Genomic DNA, 11670 nt, shown 5'->3' on the forward strand with positions numbered 1-11670 from the left:
GACGTTCACGTGCCCACGCAATCTTTTCACCCTTTCCTCGTGCTTTGGACCAGCCACAGACACCCAGCTTCTTCCGACAGCTCTGCTTTCACTGGTGACTTTCCCCCCGCCTCTTTGTGCCGAGCAAAACCATCCGCGCTTGGTTCCTGCACTGGGTGAACGCTTGCCCTGTTATCTATTAACCCGCTTTAGTCTTGTAACCATAGTGCTCGACTAAATATTGTTCAAGCCTGTAAACCCGAGCCTCGCGTCCTTCCTTTCTGTAGGCGGCAGCAGCGCGGGGGCGAGCTGGATTGCGGGGTCCGGGAAGGATTTGCAGGCAGTGGCTGAGCCCCGGTATGAGGGGCTTGCTTTGGGGTTGAATGCCGTCGGTTTTGGGGTGCCCGGAGCACAGAGGACACGCGGACACCCCTTCCATCCCTGCTTTGCCCTGCCTGGTGCCGGCGTACCGCTGTTCCTTCCGCCTGGCCGAGCGGCCCAAGACAGACCCTGTTAATTCAGCAAGTCATGAATTTGTAATGCTTATTTACCACGCAGGGCCATGAATATTTGATAGCGGCCACCGGCTCGTGGAGGAAAAGCTGGGGGGGGGGGCTGGCATGGAGAGGGGCTAGCGAGGCCGTGCCAAAACGGGGACGGAGGGACGTGGTGTCCCCCTGCCAAGCCCTGCAAAGCTGTGGGCAGAGGCTGTGGGGGCATCAAGGGATGTGTGGGGGCCGGGCCGGCAGCTGGAGGCTGTCGTCAGGTCGAGGGAGGAATGAGGCAGGGAGCTGAGGGGGAGACCAGAGATTGGGGAAGGGAAGGAGGTGAATTTGGAGAGCATGGGGGGGGGGGTTTGGGCACCCTGAAGATTACCTCTTGCATCGCCCCAGCGCAGGTGGCTCTCCCTTTGAGAAGAGAGGGCAGGGGAGCAGGGGCTGAGTGCTCGGCAGCCGGCTGAGCCTGATGGGATGCGACGGCTCCAGCCGGGCGTGCGGCCGCACTTGGGGCCGCTGCTGGGCTCTGCCTGCTTGCCCCGTGCCCGTCCTTGGCATCCTCAGCCCCGTCACGGGTGACACAGCTCAGGGATGCTCCGGTGGCCGAGGCAGGCGGCTCCTCACCACGCCGATAAGGTGGCATCAAGCCACCAGGGCCGCGGTGGCAGCCGCTCGCTGAGTGATGCACAGCTCCTCCTGCAGCGCTGACACAAGCCAGGCCAGCCCGAGTGACAGGACAACCCTTTTACGGTAGCAAGGACCCCGGCCGGTGCTTTTATCTGTCCCTGGGGAATGCGGCCCCAGCGCCGGCTCAGCAGCGATGCTGCCTGCCCCAAATTTCACTGTCAGGCTCCCAGACCTGTGTCCGTGGTCCTCACCAGACCAAGGATGCTGTGCGTGTCCCCGAGTCCTGGAGGAGAAGCTGCTGGCGGGGATTTCCTCCATGGGGCGACCCCGAGAACTCGCAGCTCCTCTTTGGCTTGGGGAGCAGGAATTAAAGCCATTTCCAGCACCGTGGGGTCGTGCAGCAGAGGGGACATCCCAGCGGTGGCTTGGCCGCAGGACTGGGGAGGGCACAGTGCCAGCCCGTGTCCGGGTGCAGCACCCCAGCACCTGCAGCCCTCCACGTGCACCTCCTGCTCATGGCCAAACTTTTTGCCATGGACGTGACTCTGCTCACGCCGGTGCCGGCAGGGCTGCTATCGGGGCTGCGGCTTAGGGGATTTGGGAGCGTGGCAGGCTCGAGCAGCTCTGCTGTAATTTATGGTTGTGAATGTTTATGGGCCTCGTGCAAAAGCCCACGCTTCATCCACCTCTGTGGTCATCTTCCTTCTATTCCAGCGAGGACAGGGTGGATTGCCAAGGGCTAGTGCGGGCAGAGGGGTTTCCCCTGAGGGTGTGCACATCCCTTGTGCCAAGCACTGCTGCCTCCTCCCTTCAACCCCCAGAGAGCCCAAAAATAGTGGAGTGACAGTGTAGGAGCAGAGCGACCTCCGAGGGGGTGAGCGGGGCAGGGATCCCGAATTGGTGTTCACCGCAAAGCCCAGATCCCCCCCAGAACCAGCTGCAGACAGAGGCAGGGCAATGTCCCACACGCCCGCCTGCTCCCTGTGTCACCTCACAGCCACATCCCCTGTCCTCTTCCTCTCCCCTGGCTGCAATATTTTGGGACCATGGCACTCCTGTGAGCATCAAAGCTCAGGGGGACGGGCAGAAGGACTCAGTGGGGACACCAGAGCAGCGGGAGCGGGTGGGAGGTGGCTTTGCCCACCCCGCTGGGCGTTCGGGGTCTGGGGTGGCAGTGCCGGCAGTTTTGGGTGCAAGCATCAGGGTGACGTGGATTGCAGCCTTTGGTGGAGAGGCAGGGTGCAGGGATCAGCCGGGCACGCAGGCATCGGCGATGTTGCAAGGGTTTGGGATTAGCCGGTGGTGGGCGCAGGGGTTAGCAGGGGTGCGGGGACTTTGGGGAGCGCAGGCACCAGCAGCACCACAGCGATCAGCAAAGGGTGCACTGGCAGCTCTGCCTTCCCCCATCCGAGCGGTGCAGCGGAGTGCTCGGAGGCACCCACGTTATTCGTTATTCTGATTAATGCATCAGCAGCTTTGACCAAATAAGTCAAGAAAGTGGAAAAATATCTGAATAGCTCCTTGCCCCTTGCAGTCCTGCCTGGAGCAGGGCTGGGAGCTGTGGCTGCGGTGCTGAGGCCGGACCTTGTCCCCTCTGCCGGCACTGTTTTTGCTGGTCTTGGGGAAGGGGATGGAGGGACGTGGGGACTGCCCGCCCTGGGGACACAGAGGCACGTGTCCGGCCCCATCCCAGTGCCTCGCCCCACTCCTCTGGGGGCTCTTCCTCCACCTCCTTTCTCCAGGAGTTAAAACCTTCCCCCCGGCCTGGCGCCGCTCATGGAAAGTTTATATATAGCCTTTTGTTTTTGCCAGTGTCCCTCTTGAGTTTAAATAGCTCTGCCCCGTCCCTGGTGGTGACCCCGGATGTATTTATAGAGAGCTATCAGATCCGTGCTCAGCACTGAGCAAACCCAGCTCATGTCATGCCCCACGGGATGCTGTTGCATCAGTGCGGCTCCTCGGCCCTATGGAGGGGGCCTCGAGGGCTGGAGTGGGGCAGCCTGGGGGGCTCACTGCTTGGGGCTACATAGCCAGGGCCGTGCTGGGCTGTGGGGGCTCCCTTGGGGGCGGACACACAGTGGCTGCTCCAACATAGTCCACCAAACAACTTTTTGAATTGCCATCATTAGGCTTCACAGTGAACACTGCCTCGTGAGAGCCAGCTACATTTCTCCCAAGGCTGCCGTTTTGTGCGTTTCAGACATGCCAGCCTGTTCTCTCCCCGCTGTGACCGGCGGGGAAGCGTCTGATGTGCCAGGGGCATGAGCAGCACCCAAGGGTTAACCGGGAGCCTGCTGCCACCTCTTCCCCCGCTGGTTCCCCCCGCGGTGCCCGGCTCCGCTCCCACCCCGGAGGTCTGCGCCGCTGCCGGCCTCCCCTCCAATCTCAGCTCTTGCCTATTTAAGGCAAATCTCCTCGCTGGACTTTAAACAAAACCCGGCTCCTCTCGCTCTCCTCGTTTTAAATAACTCGCCTGGCGTAAACATAACGAGGCACAAGCCTATAAATCAGCTGTTCCCAGGACCTGCCTGGCAGGGCACGTGCATGGGGGGCTCGCTGGACCCCCAAGCTCCCCAGGCTCAGATGGGAGCTTTTTGGGTGCCTCGGTGAGTGGGTGTAGAAGGAGAGGGACCAGGGCTGTGGTGGGTCAGGCGCTCTGAGGAGGTGCGGAGACCGATGAGATAACGGGGCGAGAGGCACTGCCAGGGCTGCCAGCGCTGGGGTAGAATGACGAAGGTTGCAAAACAGTTTCCATCACAGCCCCTTGCCTGTTGTTCCCTGCTGAGGCTGGAATTTTCCAGGCCGTATTCCCTTCCTGAAGATGGATGATTCCTGGGAAGTTTGCGCATACACACTTTGGGGTGGGAGGAAGGGGAAATGGTGGGGCTGGAGGTGGTGGGGAACCATGGATGGGGAGACACTGGAGGGGTGGTGGGGAAACAAGTGAAGTTTTACTCTTTACCAGAGTAAAGCTCTGTCCTGGAAGTGCCGTCTGTGCTCAGAGCATTGATGGCCAGTGATGCAGCGGGTGTTTCCCGGGAATTTGGGATTTGGGGAAATGTGTAGAGGCAGGCATCAGCCTGGCATGCAGCCCGGGGCTGGTGGGGACATGCAGCTTGTCCCCTCCTGCCCCATCAGCTGAAACGATCGATAGTGGCCAGCCCTGGAAAATCAGCGCTCACTGCCGTCGGTGTTTATGTGCTGTGGTCAAAGCAGAGCAGAATTAATTACAGCTCATCCCAGGGACCGTCCCATGATAAAACTCTTTGTTTTCTGTGGTTTCAGGGCTGTGCCAAGCTTTAATCGTGAGCTGAAGTCTTTCATGCTGGGTGTCCAACATACCAACGTAAACGGGTTCATCTAAACAGCCCATTTTAAACAAGTCTGGCATTTCTGGGACTAAGGATTGGAAAGATAGATGGCTTTGGTTTGCTGCCAAGGCTTGAAATGCCGAGAGGAGAAGCTTGGGGTGCCCTGGGGACAGAGACGGGATGTTCCCTGCTCCCGTCAGGAACCCCCTGGTTTTGGCCAAGCCGCGGAACCCTTGAAAGCCCCTGCGCAGGCTCCTCGGCTTGGCCAAAGCCGTGGCAAGGGTATTCTGCACAGGGGTGGCACGAGGGGCTGCGGGATGGTGCTGCCGTGCCATGGTGGCTTTCCTACCCCCACCTCGTGGAGGCCGTCTGCGCGCGCTGCCCTCTGAATCCAGACCGGCAGCATCGATACAGCAGCTGCTTCCAAGGCGGTGGTGATGCCTCATTTAGCTCCCATCCTCCCTTGGCTTGCTAATCCCTCGTTATCCACATGACCGAGGAGCAGCCAGCAACCCCTGAATGGGAAGCGTTGGCTCCAGGAGGAGGGCATGGGTGGCTCTGGCCAGTGAGGCAGGACCTGGGAGGCCAAAGCCACCAGGAGGTCTCCATGCCATGCTTGGTGGTGCTGTTTTTTCCCCTGTGGTGGGGCTGAGGATTGAGGTGTCCTCAGCGACGCTCAGCACTTCCCTGCCCAACGGGACTTCACACTCACCCAGAGAACAGCAAGGAGGAGGAACGAGGCTGCGAGGAGGCTCCTTCCCTACCCTTGAAGCCACCCGTGGACATGTGCACTGAGTGCAGGGGGCCCGTGGGAGCACCGAGGGTGCTGGGGAAGGACATGAGACAGAGAAAGCAGCCCACAGCGGGCTCCAGGCTGGAGCGACAGCCGCCCTGCACGTCCCATCCCGCTCGCCTGCTTGCTCCGCTGGGCTCCGCGAGCCACGGCGCACCCCAGCCCGCGGCCGTAGTCACAGCGCCAGGGGAGCCGAGTGACGCTGCGTGCGGTGGGATTGCTCGCTTGGGTTTTTGGCCATCTGTTTTCCAAGTCGGAAGGTCATGTGTATGTTGGCCGTGTTGCCAAGGATTCATCCACAACAAGTCCTTTTGTTTTGTTTTACAAGGTCTCCAGTGCATAAAAGGGCTGGACATTAATACCCTGCGTGAAAATGGGCCGCCTTTTCTCTTGGAAGAGATCTGGTCATCTTTTCTGGGATGACCAGGGAATGTATCACGCAACCCCTCTCGACTTGTAGCTGCTTAATGGCGAATGCTGGGAGCACTTCTGCCTTCAGCATGTTCTGTGATGTCTGCTGGTTAGGTCCGAAGATGATTTAACAGAGGATGCAGGTCAGGAGAGAACTAATGGTCAGAGGTGGGCCTGCTGAGCAGGACGGCACATGGTCCATCCGCTCCCATCCGAGGGCAGGGGGTGATCCTGGCTGGGATCAGGGGCTGCTGCTTGCTGCTGCTGACACCCAGAAGTGTCCCAGCATGGTGCCCTCCTCCACGAGTGCTTGCCACCAGGGAGAGTTGGCTCTTGGACCTTTAACAAGGGTCTGTATAAAAAATTCCCGCTGCTTCGTTCCCCCGTAATTAATATGACAGCTTGAACAACACATTAATTACGAAACTAACGGGATAACAACGCGTTGTTGAAGCACTGCACAAGCTTGGGGAAATGCTGTGACTTTTTTTTTTTCCCTGCATATTTCACCCTCAAGGTAAAAAAAGAAAAAAAAAAAAAAAAAGAGGAGTTCTAGGGCAGACTAAAGCGAGATCTTCATTTCCTGGGTGAATAAACTGCAAAAGCCCTCCTCTTCTTCCGCCGGGGGACTGCAGGCATGCTGCATCTGCAACCCATCAGGGAAAAGCGTGTGGGCTCATTGTTCACGCTCCTGGCTCCAGAGAGGCATTTCTGTTTGGCGCATTTTTTATTCAAATTTCGTAAACACGAGCTCTCCTCGCCCCTTTTTGGGCCGAAGCCCACTCAGCGGCCTCGAAACGTCACGGGGCGCGGCGAGCGGAGAACATCCCCGGCCCTCGGCTCCGGCAGCGCTGCCAGGAGCTGCTCCGAAATGCCCATAAAAGCCGCTTTGCAGCGATCTGGTGCGTCTGAGCAAGCATTTGCGCACACCTCTGAGCCCCTGTCTTTCTTGGTTAGCTTCAGCGCATCCTCCTGGGGCAAGGCAGAGCCAGAGAAGACGGGCAGTGACGTGCGGGAAGGAATTAAAGTTTGAAAGCGCTCGCTGCCACCCTCGGAGTAGCTGCTGCAGGCGTACGATGCTGGATGAGCCCTGCTATCCCCCTGTCTCTGCCCAGCACCCTTTCTGCTTTATGGGCCATCCAAAATCCTGCACTGCTTGGGCCGTTTGCATCCCGTCATTCGGTACCCAGGTGCCCCCAAATCCCAGCCGTGCTCGGTGCCGGTTTTCCTGCCACAACTCTCACCCTTCGCCCTTCAGCCGTGCTGCTGTCGCTCCTCGGGATGCAGCGGGCTGCAGAGGGGAGCGTGGCCACCAGCGCCTCACTGAGCTGACGGGTTTGGGGCGCAGAGGAGCCCGAGTGGGGTGACTGCTGCAGTGCTGCCTTTGGGCATCCTTCTGCTGCCCTGGAGCCCTTGTGCTGTTTACAATCACCCTTTCTCTGTCAGTGTTTCAGTCTCTGGAGAGGCCACGGCGCTTTTGCTTACCAGCTCCGTGATGCTGGATGCTCTAGGCCTCAGTTTCCCCATCTGTAAAATGGGCATCACTGTGATAAATTGATTTTTAAAAAGTACTAACCAGGAAATGAGATTTAGTACCAACAGACCTGAAGCACGCTCAGAAATTAAACTCGTGGTGATCTCACAAACGCAAAGGTGTAAAGTGCCAGAGCAGGGCTCACACGTTGGAGTAGATGGGCCAGGCCAATACACGTCCACCTGGGCCTCGTGGGAGCGGTGTGGCCACGCGGTGTTCAGCCCAGCGCATGCAGAGGGTTGGGGGCTGCTCTCAGCCTTGCCCTGCCTGGCTGCCGTCCCCACTGCGGCGGGTTGGGAAGGTGTAAAGGGGTTGTGGGGCCAGAGCGAACTCCCTGCGCAGGTTGGGGATGGGAATGGGAGGTGGAGGAACCGCGGAAGGGTCACCAAGGATCTGGGCTGGGTTAGTCTGGCCAAAAAGGGGTTAAAAGGGGGTCTGTTAGCAGCTTACAGCTCCTGGGCTGGCATTCAGAAAGCTGATGGAGCTACACGTCCCTGGGGAGTGGAAGATGACACAACATGGGACAGCGGCCACAGCTGGTGGCTTGGGAAGGTTTGGTGGGTGTTAGGGAAGGCTTCTTCCCCACAGGAAGGTACAGCCCTGTGATGAGCACCTGGGGGTGGGGGTGGGGGAGCATTCTGGGGGGTTCCAGGGTGGCAGGGGTGTTGGAGCTAGATGACCTTTAAGGTCCCTTCCAGCCCAAGCCATTCTGTGATTCTGTGATAATGAGTCTCCAGAAGTTTGGATGTCGATTAATACCAAAAGCATCGTCTCAGCCCTAAAGCCTCCTCCTGCTGGTGGCCAGAAAGGCCTCCAAGAACTAATTTATGGTCCTGTAAAGAGGCTTTGGTAACCCCAGCACCCAGCTTGCACGTGCCCGTTGCTCCCCACAGCAGTGTCAGCACGGTGGGGTTGGCTGCTCTGCTCTGCTCACTTGGAAATCGGGGATTTTCCAGAGCAGGATGGAGCAGAGCAGCAGAGCGGTGCTGGCTGGAGTGGTCTGGGGAGACATGAAGCTTTCCAGACAAGGGTGAGAGGAGGAGAAATCGGAGTCAGCAGTGAGCAGAGGAAATCCCCCCATGTTGTGCCTGGAGGACGAGCACTTTCCCATCCCCATACCTCAAACACACGGGAACGTCCTCTCTGCTCCGGGACAAGTGCCAAGGCTCAGCTGTTGCCCCAGATAAGCAGCGAGAAATAGCAAAACAGCACAGCAAAGTGTAGCACAGCCTGTGATGGGCTCGGGGATAGCAGGCACCCGAGGCACCCTCCATGACAACCCCCAAGGTCCCCCAGGTGAAACTTTTTGCATCCCTACAGACGGGTGAATGACTCCCAGTTGTTCCACAGAACCACAGACTGGCTGGGGCTGGAAGGGACCTCTGGAGGGCACCTGAACCAACCCCTGCTCAGGCAGGGCCACCCAGAGCCATGTCCAAGTGGGATTTGAATCTCTCCATGGTTGGAGACCGCGCAGGCTCTCTGGGCAGCCTGTGCCAGTGCTCCTTCACCTGCACAGCACAGGAGCGCTTCCTGATGTTCAGATGGAGCCTCCTGTGCTTCAGCTTGTCCCAGCGCCTCTGCCTCCTGACACCACCCTCTGCCTGCAGTGCTTTGCCTGATGCAGTGCAGGACACCGTTTTACTCCTTTGGGCATGTTGCTGGCTCCTGCTCACCTTGGTGTCCACCAGGACCCCCAGGGCCTTCTCCACCAGGCTGCTTCCCAGCTGGGTGCCCCCAGCATGTCCTGGGCTGCTTCTCCCCAGGGCAGGACTTTGCACTTCTCTTTGGTGAACCTCATCAGGTTTCACCTTGATTTCTCAGCTGATTGCAAACTATTTTAATGTAAAGTACTTAAGCAATACCCTCCCCAGGACCTGCTTCATGGTTGTGAGCACCTGACAGCTGAGCACCTTTCCCTGGTGAGTGCCATCACCAAATTCCCATCATTTACAGGACACAGTGATGTACCTGCATGGGACAGGCGGCGGGGCAGGCCCCTGTGCACGCCACACATCCCTGTGTTTGAAGAAGCAGGAGGAGACCTGGGGGTTGCTCTGGAGATGGAAATAAAATTTTCCAGCTGACAGTGAGTGCCGGCTACTCCAAGCCCTGTTGGTGTTTACTCTCAGCACCTGCCAGAGGGGGTCCTGCCCCACAGAAAGCCACGTGGAAGAGCCTGGTGGGGGTCATCTCTGCTCTTCTCACCACTGCATCATCAAGGATGATGGCAAGGATGTACGGCAAGGACACTGCCCCGATGCAGGCCTTGGCCAGACTACAGAGGTAGATACTGTTGGACAGGAGGTGCTCCAGGGTGCAAAGTGCTGGCATGAAAACATGTTGCTGTAAAGCTTGTCCTGAACCAGTGTCACCCAGGTCCAGCTGATGTGGTCTCAGATGATGCAGCTGAAGCTGAGCAGCTCCACTGGATGCGGGGAGTGGAGAGCAACCCAAAGAAAAAGTCCTCGGTCCAAATCCCACACTTTTCTGGTGGACTGGCTCTCCTGCACAAGCTGGAAGCAGCAACCGCATCATTTGTCCCAACTTTTGTCCACCCTTGTGAGCTTGTTGGGATGGGAAGCATCATCTTCTCCCCATGGAGAAGAAATTGGACCAGCAGGGGCTCCTCGCTGCAGCACACGCCGCTTCACTGAAGCCCCTTGGGAGGGGACAGGCTGCCTGGTTGTGACGCTGCTGGGGATATCAATGGGACTTAGGAGCCACAGGACACTGGGACATCAGGATGCTGACAGCGAATGCAGCTCTGAGGGGTGGCCGTGCAAGCAGGATGCTTCTCTCTTGCCCAAGAACCCCACAAGGAACTTTCCTACCAAGTGAACCACCTTGCCCACATCGGATGGCCAAGCTTAGGCTGCCACCTACAATAAGGGAGAGAAGTGTCACCTGGAAGGACCTGGGTGGTCCATCAGCTGCTCAAAGCAGGCATCCTGCCAACACCAGAGCCGGGCAGAGCTCCACGTCTGCTCGACATTCTTGCGCTGCATCGCTGCTGAGCGGAGAAGCGGCCACCCCTGTCCTGGCGATGACCCGGCTGTGGGGGTGGATTGGGGGCTCTCCCTTGGTTTGGCAGGGCTGGGGGTGTAAAGGTGAAAAAAAATACCATAGATCAACACTGTAAATATTTGGTTTTCTTAATTAAAAAGGGCTTTTTTGTTTTTCCTTTCCCCCCCTCCTGGAGGACAGCATCCTGGCAGGGATCAGGCTCTCGGGTTTAGAAGCTCATTGCATAGCCTTACAAAAAGAAGCCATCTCCTTGCCACTGGCCACATGAGAACCACGACACCTCCCATGAAGACATGGCCTAGTGGGCACTTGCTTGACTATGGGAACCCTTGGTGATGGTGCTGGACCCAGAGCTCCTTGGTCATGCTAGTGGCTGAGTTTAGGGTGAAATTTTCTTGACGAGCCTCTGCGTACCCAGGTGGAGAAGCAAGTCAGGAGTGGGAGCTTGAACAGGGCACCAAACCCAGGTGTCAGCAGAGAAATCAGCTGTGATTGCACCCAGCCACACTCACACCTCTTCTCAACACACACATGAATAAAATGTTATCCCCAAGCTACTGCTGGAAGCAAAGCGTTGGTTGGAGTCTCAGTCATGGACTAAGTTTGATTTTGCAGTGATGGTTGTGGGGCTGGGTGAAGGAAGCCACCAACATGGTCAATGGACTGGAACATCTCTGCTAGAAGATGGAGTCAGGCTCTCGTCAATGGTGCCAGTGCCAGGAGCAGAGGCACTGGGCGCAAGCTGGAGCGCAGGAGGCTCCATCTGAACATCAGGAAGCACTCCTGTGCTGTGCAGGTGATGGAGCACTGGCACAGGCTGCCCAGAGAGCCTGTGGGGTCTCCATCCATGGGGATCTTCAAAAGCCGCCTGGACGTGGTCCTGGGCAGCCTGCTCTGGGTCTCCCTGCTTGGGCAGGGGTTGGAGCACATGGACCCAGAGGTGCCTCCAACCTCAACCGTGCTGCGATCCTGCAATTTTGTGACCAGTGATGCTGCTCAGCCTGGGCGTGAGAGCACTTCCAGGCGGGGGCAACCCAGGACTGGGAGCACACATTGCTCGGGGGAGCAACGGGACCACAGGGGACAGAATAGGGCTGACGTTTCCCCTCCTTTCACCCAGCCGTGGAGCTGAGCAGGCGATCAGCACTGGCTGAGAGGCTGAGAGCGGGGCTGTGCACCTGGGACACGGGGCTGCTCTTGCAGGAGGGCTTGGGCTGCTGTCCTAGGGAATTAGGGACTGCTGTCCTAGGCATGTGGGGCTGCTGCCCTGGGGATGCTGTTCTAGGGTACAGGACCCGCATCCTGAGCCCACGGGGTGCGTGCCGGGGGCTCGGGGCTCTCACGGAGGTAACGGCGGCACTCGGAGCTGCAGCCCCGAGCTCCTTGGAGCCCCAGGGGGGAGCCCAGCGCCCTCCCCCGGCCCCGGGGGGAGCCCGGAGCGATCGGTCCCGGCTCGGGGGCCGCCGGTCCCTTTAAGAAAGTTGAAGCCCG

Source organism: Cygnus olor, chromosome 11 (genome assembly GCF_009769625.2).
Source record: "Cygnus olor isolate bCygOlo1 chromosome 11, bCygOlo1.pri.v2, whole genome shotgun sequence".
NCBI lineage: Eukaryota > Metazoa > Chordata > Aves > Anseriformes > Anatidae > Cygnus > Cygnus olor.